At 42.1% G+C, this 12,292-nt stretch overlaps 2 protein-coding genes and 1 non-coding gene across 9 annotated transcripts in view; 1 reads left to right on the top strand and 2 right to left on the bottom strand.

Moving 5' to 3' along the window:
- Positions 1-12,292, bottom strand: part of LOC104656358 (nucleophosmin-like) — a 560,652-nt gene that overhangs the window by 379,954 nt on the left and 168,406 nt on the right. The gene's annotated exons all lie outside the window — the stretch shown is intronic.
- Positions 1-12,292, bottom strand: part of PSEN1 (presenilin 1) — an 87,951-nt gene that overhangs the window by 51,817 nt on the left and 23,842 nt on the right. The gene's annotated exons all lie outside the window — the stretch shown is intronic.
- Positions 6,716-6,774, top strand: LOC115897848. Its single transcript, XR_004057627.1, has one exon. It is a non-coding gene; the product is annotated as a U7 small nuclear RNA (small nuclear RNA).

Below are 12,292 nucleotides of genomic sequence, written 5' to 3'. Positions count from 1 at the left end.
TGCCTGGGTAATACAGCGAGACCCCGTTCTCCACAAAAAGGAAAACAAAAAACAAGAAAAAAAGCCAAAACAAACAAACAAAAAAAAAAACTAATGGAATAGGGTAAGGGATAAAGGAGGGTGCCATAGTTGGAATGTTCCCCCAGAAAGTTCATGTACTGGAAACTTGGTTGCTATTGTGGTGGTATCAAGAGGTGAGGCCTCTAGGAGGTGACTGGGTCATGAGGACTCTGCCTTCATGAATGGATTACAGGTTCAGTATTCTTTATCTGAAATGTTTGGGACCAGAAGTGTTGCAGATTTTGCATTTTTGAATATTTCCATTATACTTACAGGTTGAACATACCAAATCTAAAAATCCAAAATCTAAAACGCTCCAATAAGCATTGCCTTTGAGCATCACACTGGTACTCAGAAAGGTTTGGATTTGGGAGCACTTTGAATTTCAGACTTTCAAATCAGGGATACTGAACCTGTAATGTCGCTATCACAGGAGTAGGTTAGTTATCATGGGAGTGACTTTGTTACAAAAGCAAGCTCTCTCTTGCCCTGCTGCCTATCCACCAAGGGATAATCCTCCTCAGGTGCTGGTACCATATACTCTTGGACTTTCCAGCCTCAAGAACCATGAGTTGAATAAATTTCTTTTCTTTATAAATCACCCAGTCTCAAAAAGATTAAAAAAAAATAAAAAATAAAAAAACAAAAAAGAAAACAAACAAACAATAAATAAATAAATAAATTCGCTGGGCGCGGTGGCTCAAGCCTGTAATCCCAGCACTTTGGGAGGCCGAGATGGGCGGATCACGAGGTCAGGAGATCGAGACCATCCTGGCTAACATGGTGAAACCCCGTCTCTACTAAAAAATACAAAAAAACTAGCCGGGCGAGGTGGCGGGCGTCTGTAGTCCCAGCTACTCGGGAGGCTGAGGCAGGAGAATGGTGTAAACCAGGGAGGTGGAGCTTGCAATGAGCTGAGATCCGGCCACTGCACTCCAGCCCGGGCGACAGAGCGAGACTCCGTCTCAAAAAAAATCAATCAATCAATCAATCAATCAATCACCCAGTCTGCGGTATTCTGTTATAGCAATACAAAATGAACTAAGACAGAGGGGAACAAAAAAAAGACAGAGGTTGGCGTTATAAAGGTATGGTGCCCTCTCCTTCAGTCTGGAAGTCAGGATTTCTCTTCAAACAATTATGAAGACCCAATCCCTATGAGAAATGGAAAGGAAACTATTCTAAAGCATAAAAGGTAGAAATATCTATACCACACATCAAGAAAGATTATTTTTGCTGAACACAAGTCACCAGAGCGGCTAAAGCCCAGTAGAATGGAAATGGTTATACGGAAGGTGAGGCCAAAGGGACCAGAACATAGTGTGATAGACAGCAAGAAGCAGGAGAATTGAGAATTCATACTTCTATTCTTCCAGAGAAGGAGGTGACTAAGTCATCTGCCAAGAAAGTTATATCTGCAATTGATGTTCAGCAGTACAAGTCTGAACAACTTGATTGGCTGATTAATGTTCACAATAAACATACAAGTAATAATAGCTATCTCTATATAGTATTTGATATTTATAAGGCACTGTCACATTATCTAATTTATTCTTTTTGTCTGGAGAAGTTTTGGTAAATGAACACAAAAGCAATTGATCCAAAATCTCACAACCAGAAAACAGGAGAGGTAGGAATCAAACTAAAGTCTCTTGCCTCAAAACTTGTTTTCTTTCTATGGCACCACAGCCATCATTTTAGGTCATATGAACAGTTTAATTAGCTAAGTCTAGCATGAAAGGGGCAATCATATGCTCATTCACAGTCCCCAACCGGATGATCTGGTTTATAATGACCATTAGCCAACTCAACCCTGCCCTGCCCTGCCCTGCCCAAGGCTGATAATGAGATGGATACTAGAATACTGTTTAACTTAACAGTACTATACACATTCACAAACCCTTCCTCTTTGTAGTATGTTGGATACTTCTTTTATTATTATTTATTATTATTATTATTTTGGAGACAGAGTCTCATTCAGTCGCCTAGTAGTGGCACAATCTTGGCTCACTGAAACCTCTGCCTCCCAGGTTCAAGTGATTCTCGTGCCTCAGCCTCCTGAAGAGCTGGGATTACAGGTGTGTGCCAAAACACCTGGCTAATTTTTGTATTTTTAGTAGAGATGGAGTTTCACCATGTTGGCCAGGCTCGAACTCCTGGCCTCAAGTGATTCACCCACCTCTACCTCCTGAAGTGCTGGGATTACAGGCATGAGCCACTGTGCCCAGCCATGGACGCTAATTTTTTTTTTTTTTTTTTTTCTGAGACAGAGTCTTGCTCTGTCACCCAGGCTAGAGTGCAGTGGCACAATCTCGGTTCACTGCAACCTCTGCCTCCCAGGTTCAAGCAATTCTCCTGCCTCAGCCTCCCAACATTATAGGCATCCGCCACTGCGCCGGCTAATTTTTGTATTTTAGTAGACACAGGGTTTCACCATGTTGGCCAGGCTTCAAACACCTGACCTCATGATCCACCCACCTCGGCCTCACAAAATGCTGGGATTACGGGCATGAGCCAGTGCGCCTGGTCAGATACCACCTTTTTTTTTTTTTTTTAAATGGAGTTTTGCTCTTGTTGCCCATACTGGAGTGCAATGGCGCGATCTCGGCTCACCACAACCTCTGCTACCTGGGTTCAAGCAATTCTCCTGCCTCAGCCTCCTGAGTAGCTAGGATATACAGGCATGCACCACCAAGCCCGGCTTATTTTTTGTATTTTTAGTAGAGACAGGGTCTTATCCATGTTGGTCAGGCTGGTCTTGAACTCCTGACCTCAGGTGATCCGCCTGCCTCAGTCTCCCAGAGTGCTGGGATTAAAGGTGTGAGCCCAGCCCAGATACCACTTTCAAAACTGATTTTATTTTCAGGAATGGTGGCACACACCTATAGTCAAGTGCAGCCCAGGGAATGTAGTGAGACACCATCTTTAAGGAAAAAAATACTGTTTTAATTTCTTTATTTAAAAAAAGTACAATTTGGGCTGGACGTGGTGGCTCATGCCTGTAATCCCAGCACTCTGGGAGGCTGAGGCGGGCGAATCAACTGAGGTCAGGAATTCAAGACCAGCCTGGCCAACATGGTGAAACCTTGTCTCTATTAAAAATACAAAAATTAGCCAGCGTGGTGGCGGGCACCTGTAATCCCAGCTACTTGGGAGGCTAAGGCAGGCGAATCGCTTGAACCCGGGAGGCAGAGGTTGCAGTAAGCCAAGATCGTGCCACTGCACTCCAGCCTGGGTGACAGAATGAGATTCCGTCTCAAAAAAAAAAAAAAAAAAAAAAAGTACAATTTGGTGACAGAAGTGTTGGTTAGAGACAAAAATGGCAGATTCATTGACTGTCCAGATTTAATTTACGAATGAACATATATATATGAAAATAAAAGAAGCAAGTTCCTAAAGTATTTTACAGGGTACTCCAATTAATCAGAAGACTATGGCTGAATCACTACATTTTATGCGTGAAATCGTAGTGTGTGAAATTTGGAATTTAAAAGTCTCTAACTTATGTTATCATATGTTGGGTTTACCCCAGTGACACTGTATTATATAGTGGTAATTAGCCCAAGTTCTGGGGTCAGACTACCAGGATTTGGATTTCTCTTCTATATAGTGTGATTTAGAGCAAGTTATTTAACCTCTTTGAACTTCAATGTCTTCATCTGTAAAATGGTGAAAAAAGTATCTCCTGATAGAGTTGTAAATTCTACTGGGATAGTACTTGAAAGACATATCTCATGGTGTCTGGCCCATATTAAGCATTCAGTAGTTTTACCATTTATTCTACATATACACATTCCTATGGCTACTAGCAGGTGCCAAGGTATAACTGATCTCCTCTTAGGGTACAGTCCAGATGAAACTGCATATAAAATTCCAGACATTTTTAGTCGATCAACAGAAAATCGTAGGCACTATGGAATTAGAAAAATCTGTTTCCCAAATGTTGATCTCCCATCTCTGACCTCTCCCAGAACTCTATTCTAAGCTTCTCCTCTGTCTTCTCCATTTATCTCAGTCAACAGCAGTACCATTCTCCCAGTTTCTAGGAAGTCCCAAATCTACAAATTATTCTTTATTTCTTTCTCTTCCTTAGTACCTCTGTCTAGTCAGCCAGCAAATTCTGCCAGAATACCTCCAAAACACCTCCTGGACCTATCTACTTCTTTCTATGTCCACAATCTTTGTGGTTCAAACCACTATTACCTGTCATTTGGATTACTGTTAATAGGCTTCTAATTTGGTCTTTCTACTTTTATGCTCCCCTAGTCCATTCTCCACACTATAGCCAGGATGATTTTTTTTTTAAACAAAATGAGATCATGTCATTCCTTTAAAACTCGATTACATGGCTTCTTGTCATGCTCATAACATAATCAAAACTTCTTAGGCTCATGAAGTCTAAAATGGTTTGGTCCTTGCTCTGACCACAGACTGTTCCTCCTCTCTCCATTCCTTTTTTCAAACTGGCCTTCTAGTTCCCCGCTCAGGACTGGTTCATCTGGAACGTCCTTCTCCCACCTGACTGTTCCTTGTCACTCAGTTCCCTCCTGGTAGAGAGAGAATTTCCTGACTATCGAATGTAAGGAACCCTTTCTCTACACTGATCTGCTGGTTTTAATTCTCTGAATCGTACTTGTGATCATTTGAGGTAGCTCCTGTTTGTTACTTGATTATTCATCTTTATCTCCTTAGAATATAAATTTTCTCCAAGGACAGCACAAGTTCTTGATCTTCGCTGGATCTCTAGTGTCTCCTGTACTCAGTAACTATTTGTTGAGTTAATTAATGAATGATTCCTAAAAGACTGCTTGCGAAGCCCAGCTAATTTTTTGTAGCGACAAAGCTTCAGCATGTTGCCCAAGCTGGTGTTAAACTTCTGGGCTCAAGAAATCCTCCCGCCTTGGCCTCCCAAAGTGCTGGGATTACAGGCATGAGCCATCGAGTCCAGCTGTCTTGTACTTTTAGATTGGAGTTTTGGGTTTCAGAGATTTGTAATTCACTGAAAATGAAGCACCACGTAGGTGTGCCTGGGAGGGAGTTTGCTAAGAATTCTTACTAAATAAAGTTCAATCAATCAAATGTTATTGTACTTCAAAAATTCTCCAGGGAAATAAATTGTCAGCTTCCATTTGAAGACTGTATTCTGTTTAAATGTGCTATTAAAGTAAAATGTAGCATAAGAATCTACAGATAATAATTGAAAGGGAATAAAAATAGGGCTCTTCAAGAAAAGTATAATTTATTTGTTAAAAACAGGTAAAGCAAAAATTAAAAATAAAATAAATACACAGGTGAAACATTCACGTGGTTTCAAAGAAAGTATTAAAAGGTATAGAGTACAAAATCTCCCTCTTAATATATACCTAGTTTCCTAATCCCCCTGCTTACTACTGTTATTGCCCTCCTGTGAATCCTTCCAAAGTTTCTTTCTACATCTGCAAGCAAATACACACACACACTCTTACTCCCCTTTTCACACAAATGGTAGTATAGTAAATGTACCATGCAGCATTTTGTTTTCTCCACTTAACTATGTATCTTAAGAGATTTTTCTACACATCAATACATAAAGAATATCCTCATTCTTCTTATTTTTGAGATAGATTCTCTGTCACTAGGCTGGAGTGCAGTGGCATAGTCACAGCTTACCACAGTCTTGACCTCCCAAGCTCAAGCAATCCTCCCACCTCGGCCTCCTGAGCAGCTGGGACTGCAGGTATGAGAAAGAGAAAGAGAGAGAGCAAGCGAGCGAGAGAGAGAGAGACAGAGCATGCCAAATTGCCCTCCCTATGGATTGCACCAATTTAGAGACTCAGCAATGCAAGAGAATTGCCTACTTCACCACACTGTTGCTAACACCTTATGTTAGCAAGTGCTTAGACTTTTACCAATCTGATGGGAGAAATATGGAATCTTGGCATAATTTTAATATCTATTTCTCTTATTATCAGGACAGTTGAGTGCTTTTTCATCTACGTCCTTTTTCTATTTGACTTTAACTTTTTTTTTTTTGAGATGGAGTTTTGCTCTTGTTGCCCGGGCTGGAGTACAGTGGTGCGATCTCGGCTCACTGCAACCTCGGCCTCCCAGGTTCAAGTGATTCTCCTGCCTCAGTCTCCCAAGTAGCTGGGATTAAAGGTGCGTATCACCACACCTGGTTAACTTTTTTTTTTTTTTTTTTTTTAAGTAGAAACAGGGTTTCACTATGTTAGCCAGGCTGGTCTCAAACTTCTGACCTCAGGTGATCCGCCCACCCTTGGCCTCTCTAAGTGCTGGGACTACAGGCGTGAACCACTGTGCCCGGCCTTAATTTCTAATTACTAATTATTAATTCATTTTAAAAATAAGTGTTACAGGCCGGGCGCGGTGGCTCAAGCCTGTAATCCCAGCACTTGGGGAGGCCGAGACGGGCGGATCACGAGGTTAGGAGATCAAGACCATCCTGGCTAACACGGTGAAACCCCGTCTCTACTAAAAATACAAAAACTAGCCGGGCGAGGTGGCGGCGCCTGTAGTCCCAGCTCCTGGGGAGGCTGAGGCAGGAGAATGGCGTAAACCCGGGAGGCGGAGCTTGCAGTGAGCTGAGATCCGGCCACTGCATTCCAGTCTGGGCGACAGAGCAAGACTCCGCCTCAAAAAAAAAAAAAAAAAAAAAAAGTGTTACAGCTCTTTTAAAATTTGTCTAGTGATTTTTCTAGTTTTCACAGGGAACTGTTACCCCTAAAAAAGGTAAGTGCCAGCTATGTGCCAGACACTGTGCTAGGTGCAGTGCCAGGGATACAACAGGGAGCAAACAGATAAGGTTCCTGGCTCTCATGAACTGCTTTCAAGCAGAGGGAGACAGATAATAAACAGGATAATTACACAGTGGGATAGTACTATAAAAGGAATAAACAGGCTGCTCTCAGTGTACTGCCTACGGGCTAGCCCAGCTCTACAAGGAACAGTTAAAAAAAAAAAAAAAAAAGGAATAAACAAGGTGATGTGATAAAGAACACCTGGTATGGGACTACTTTTAAATAATATGGCCAGAAAATACCTGTCTGAGGAAGTACCACAACATGACCTGAAACCTGAAGGATGGAAAGATGTACAAGGCCGCTATACAGTACAGGGAGTAACTCGGCACATCAAGGTTGTCCAAACTCTGCACAGGCCAAAAAAGGATTTTTTCCCTGCCCAGCTCCTGGAAGACAACCTCTAAACCCTTAGAATATCCGGCCTGTTAAGACTTCCTGGGTGGGTGCAGTGGCTCATCCCTATAATTCCAGCACTTTGGGAGGCTGAGGTGGGTGGACCACTTGAGGTCAGGAGTTTAAGACCAGCCTGACCAACACGGTGAAACCCCAGCTCCACTAAAAATACAAAAATTAGCCGGGTGTGGTGGTGCATGCCTTAATTCCAGCTACTGGGGAGACCGAGACATGAGAATCGCTTGAACCTGGGAGGCAAAGTTTGCTGTGAGCTCAGATCACACCACTGCACTCTAGCCTGGTGACAGAGTGAGATTCCATCTTAAAAAAAAAAAAAAAAATTAATTAAAAAGAAAAACAGGCCGGGCGCGGTGGCTCAAGCCTGTAATCCCAGCACTTTGGGAGGCCGAGACGGGCGGATCACGAGGTCAGGAGATCGAGACCATCCTGGCTAACACGGTGAAACCCCGTCTCTACTAAAAACTACAAAAAACTAGCCGGGCGAGGTGGCAGGCGTCTGTAGTCCCAGCTACTCGGGAGGCTGAGGCAGGAGAATGGCGTAAACCCGGGAGGCGGAGCTTGCAGTGAGCTGAGATCTGGCCACTGCACTCCAGTCCCAGCGACAGAGCGAGACTCCGCCTCAAAAAAAAAAAAAAAAAAAAGAGAAAAACAATTTCCCTTGTTTACATGAGGCACTGGGTCATGCCAACAAGTTTCTGCTAACAATGTGATCTATGGTGAGGGCCTTGAGTCACACAGTCTCAGCTTGGCCTCTGAAGAAGCCAGAGAACTGAGGTTAGCCACGTGTGACCCGGACACCACGGCTCAGCGAGCTTCCCAGGTTGCCAATATTCCACGTGTGTTGTCATACACTGTTGCTGGAAAAATTAAGCACTGTGTGCACAACTGCACTGGGAGAGGACTATTGACAGCTTGTGCCTGGTGGTGTCTCCTAGACCCTGACCTATGTGTCTTTTTCTGTTGCTAAAGTTAATCCGTATCATTTCAAAGTATTAAACTATAATTTGAGTATAAAACCTTTTCTGAGTTGAGTCTTTCTAGCAAATTACTGAACCTGGGGGTAGTCTTACAGATCCCCAAATATCCGGTACAATGAAACTTACAAAATATTGCTAAGAGAAATTAAAGAACAAAAACAAAAATAGACAAATGGATCTACACCAAGTTTTAAAACTTCTACACACCACAAGAAGCAGTCATCAGAGTGAAAAGGCAACCTACAGAACTGGAGAAAATATCTGCAAATCAGTCTGGGTGTGGTGGCTCAGGTCTACAATCCCAGCACTTTGGGAGGCTAAGGCAGGTGGATTGCTTGAGCCCGGGAGTTCAAGGCCAGTCTGGGCAACATGGTGAAACTCCGTCTCTATAAAAAATACAAAAATTAGCTGTGTGTGGTGGTGTGTGCCTGTAGTCCCAGCTACTCAGGAGGCTGAGGTGGGAGTATCACTTGAGCCTGGGAGGCGGAAGTTGCAGTGAGCCCAGATTGCATCACTTTACTCTAGCCTGGGTGACAGAGTAAAACCCTGTATCAAAAAAAAAAAAAAAAAAAAATTGCAAATCATGTATCTGGTAAGAGATTAATATCGAGAATACATTAAAAAGTCCTACAATAGCATGAACCTGGGAGGCAGAGCTTGCAGTGAGCCAAGATCACGCCACTGCACTCCAGCATGGGTGACAGAGCAAGACTCCTCAGAAAAAAAAAAAAAAAAAAAAAAAAGTCCTACAATTAAACAACTGGAAAAAAACAAATAATCAGATTTTTTTAAATGGGCAAAGGACTTGAATAGATATTTCTTCAAAGAAGATATATAAATAGTCAAGAAGCACATGAAAAGAAGCTCTACATCTGTGTAATATGGGAAAAAAAAAAAGATGTTCAACATCACTAATCATTAGGAAAATGCAAAAAAATACAACTGTTAGGATGGCCACTACCAAAAAACAGAAAGTAACAAGTGGTGGTAAAGTTGTGAAGAAATTGGGACCACTATGCACTGCTGGTGGGAATGTAAAATGGTATAGCCACCATGGAAAACAATATGGAGATTCCTCAAAAAATTAAAAACTATCATATGACCCAGCAATCCCATGTACATATACATACCAATGAGTATTGAGTATACATAAAAAGAATTGAATTACAAACAAGACCTCAAACAGGTATGTGCACAGCCACTTTCACCACAGCATTATTCAGTATAGCCAAGAAGTGGAAGTAACCCAAATGTCTACTCATAGATATGTGGTATATACATAACACTGAATATTATTCAGTCCTTAAAAAGGAAATCTTGTCACATGCCACAATATAGATAAACCTTGAGGACCTTATGCTAAGCAAAATAAGCAAGTCACAAAAAGAGAAATAATGTATGATTCCACTTATATGAACTATCTTGCCAGCTGGGCATGATAGCTCACACCCATAATCTCAGTATTTTGGGAGGCCGAAGTGGGAGGATTACTTGAGCCCAGGAGTTTGAGATCAGTCTGGCCAATATGGTGAGAACTCGTCTCTACAAAAAAATTAAAAAATTAGTGACGCATGATGGTGTGCACCTGTAGTTCCAGTTACTCAGGAGGCTGAGATGGGAAGACCGCTTGAGCCCAGGAGGTGAAGGCTACCATGAGCCAAGATCATGCCACTGTACTCTAGCCTGGGTGACAGAGCGAGATCTTGTCTTTAAAAAAAAAAAAAAAAACTCAAGTAGTCAATGTTATAGAAAAAGAAAGTATACTGCCACGGGCTGAGAGAAATGGAAAATGGGGAGTTGTTCAATGGGTATAAAGTTGTTCAATGAGTATAGTTTCAGTTTTCTTTTTTTTTTTTTTTTTTTTTTTTTTTTTTTTTTTTGAGACGGAGTCTCGCTCTGTCGCCCGGGCTGGAGTGCAGTGGCCGAATCTCAGCTCACTGCAAGCTCCGCCTCCCGGGTTTACGCCATTCTCCTGCCTCAGCCTCCCGAGTAGCTGGGACTACAGGCGCCCGCCACCTCACCCGGCTAGTTTTTTGTATTTTTTAGTAGAGACAGGGTTTCACCATGTTAGCCAGGATGGTCTCGATCTTCTGACCTCGTGATCCGCCCGTCTCGGCCTCCCAAAGCGCTGGGATTACAGGCTTGAGCCACCGCGCCCGGCCAGTTTCAGTTTTTCAAATTCAAAAGCCTCCCCGTGAGAACAGCCTTTGACCCATGACTGATGGAACAGATTGACACACATATGGACAACTGATTCAAAGGCACTTTAGTGGAGAAAATACTTGTTTTAAAACAAACAGTGCTGAAACAACTGAATATCCATATGCAGAAAAATGAACTTTGATCCATACCTTGGACCATGTATACAATCAACTTGAAAAGGATCACAGACCTAATGTAAAACATGAAACTATAAAGCTTCCAGAAGAAAATGTAGGAAAAAACTCCTGAGAACTTGAGGTAGGCCAAAGTTTCTTAAGACGTGACACCAAAAACGCAATCAATGAAATACAAACTGAATTAGCTGGGTGCAGTGGCACACATCTGTAGTCCCAGCTATTTGGAAGAATGAGGCAGAAGAATTCTTTGAGCTCAGGAGTTTGAGGCTGCAGTGAGCTATAATCACACCACCAAACTCAAGCCTGGGTGATAGTGCAAGACCCTCTTTAAAAAAAAAAAAAAAAAATCTGCCCTTCAAAAACCACCGTTAATAAAAAGAAAAGCCACAGTCTGGGAGAAAACATTTGCAAATTATATATATTACAGAGGACTTGTATCCAGACTATGTAAACAATTCTCAAAATCCAGTAAGAAAGCAATTTTTAAATGGGCAAGAGATTTGAACAGACAAGTCACCAAAGAAGGTATCAGGATGACAAGCACATGAAAACATACTCAACATCATTACTCAATAGAGAAATGTAAATTAAAACCAAAATGAGATATAACTATATATATAAGAGCTAAAAAATTTTAAAGACTGATAGTATCAAGTACTGACAGGATGTGGAGGAACTGGAACTCGAACTGCTGGTAGAAATGTAAAATTATACAACCAGTTTGGAGAGTTGTTTGGTAGTACCTTAAAAACGTTAAATATAAGGCTGGGCATAGAGACTCATGCCTGTAATCCCAGCACTTTGGGAAGCCAAGGCGGGAGGATCACTTGAGGCCTGGAGTTCAAGACCAGCCTATGAAACATGGAGAGACTCCATCTTCTATAAAAAATATAAATAAAAACTGGCCAGGTGTGGTGGCTCACGCCTCTAATTCCAGCACTTTGGAAGGCCGAGACAGGCAGATCACTTGAGATCAGGAGTTCAAGACCAGCCTGGCCAACATGGAGAAACCCGGCCTCTACTAAAAATACAAAAATTAGCTGGGCGTGGTGGCAGGCACCTGTAATCCCAGCTACTGAGGAGGCTGGAACAGGAGAATCACCAGGAAGCGGAGGTTGCAGAGAGCCAAGACTGCGCCACTGCACTCCAGCTTGGGCGACAAGAGCGAAACTCCGTCTCAAAAATAGGTAAGACAGAAAGATAGATAGATAGACAGAAAAAAAAAAAGTTAAATACACACCTACCATATTGGATCATATTTTACTCCTAGGTATTTGCCCAAGATAAATTAAAGCATTTGCCCATACAAAGACCTGTACATAAGTATCCATAGCAGCCACTATCTGTAATGCTTCAGAACTGAAAATCCAAATATCTACCAACAAATAAATAGATCAAAAACCGTGGTATACAACTCAGCAATAAAAAGGAACCACATAACATTGACAGATTTCAAAATAATTATGCTGAAAGAAAGAAGCCAGACAAGAATCTGTAAGTTTTTTGTTTTGTTTTGTTTTGTTTTCAGACACTCACTCTGTTGCTTAGGTTGGAGTGCAATGGCATGATCTCAGCTCGCTGCAACTTCTGCCTCCTGGGTTCAAGCAATCCTGTCTCAGCCTCCTGAGGAGCTGAGATTACAGGTGCACGCCACCACCCCTGGCTAATTTTTGTAGTTTTAGTAGTGAAGGGGTTTCATGTT

The sequence above is a fragment of the Rhinopithecus roxellana genome, chromosome 5, assembly GCF_007565055.1.
Source record: "Rhinopithecus roxellana isolate Shanxi Qingling chromosome 5, ASM756505v1, whole genome shotgun sequence".
NCBI classification, from domain to species: Eukaryota; Metazoa; Chordata; class Mammalia; order Primates; family Cercopithecidae; genus Rhinopithecus; species Rhinopithecus roxellana.
Note: the sequence above shows the minus strand (reverse complement) of the source record. Positions and strands in the feature narration are given on the sequence as shown.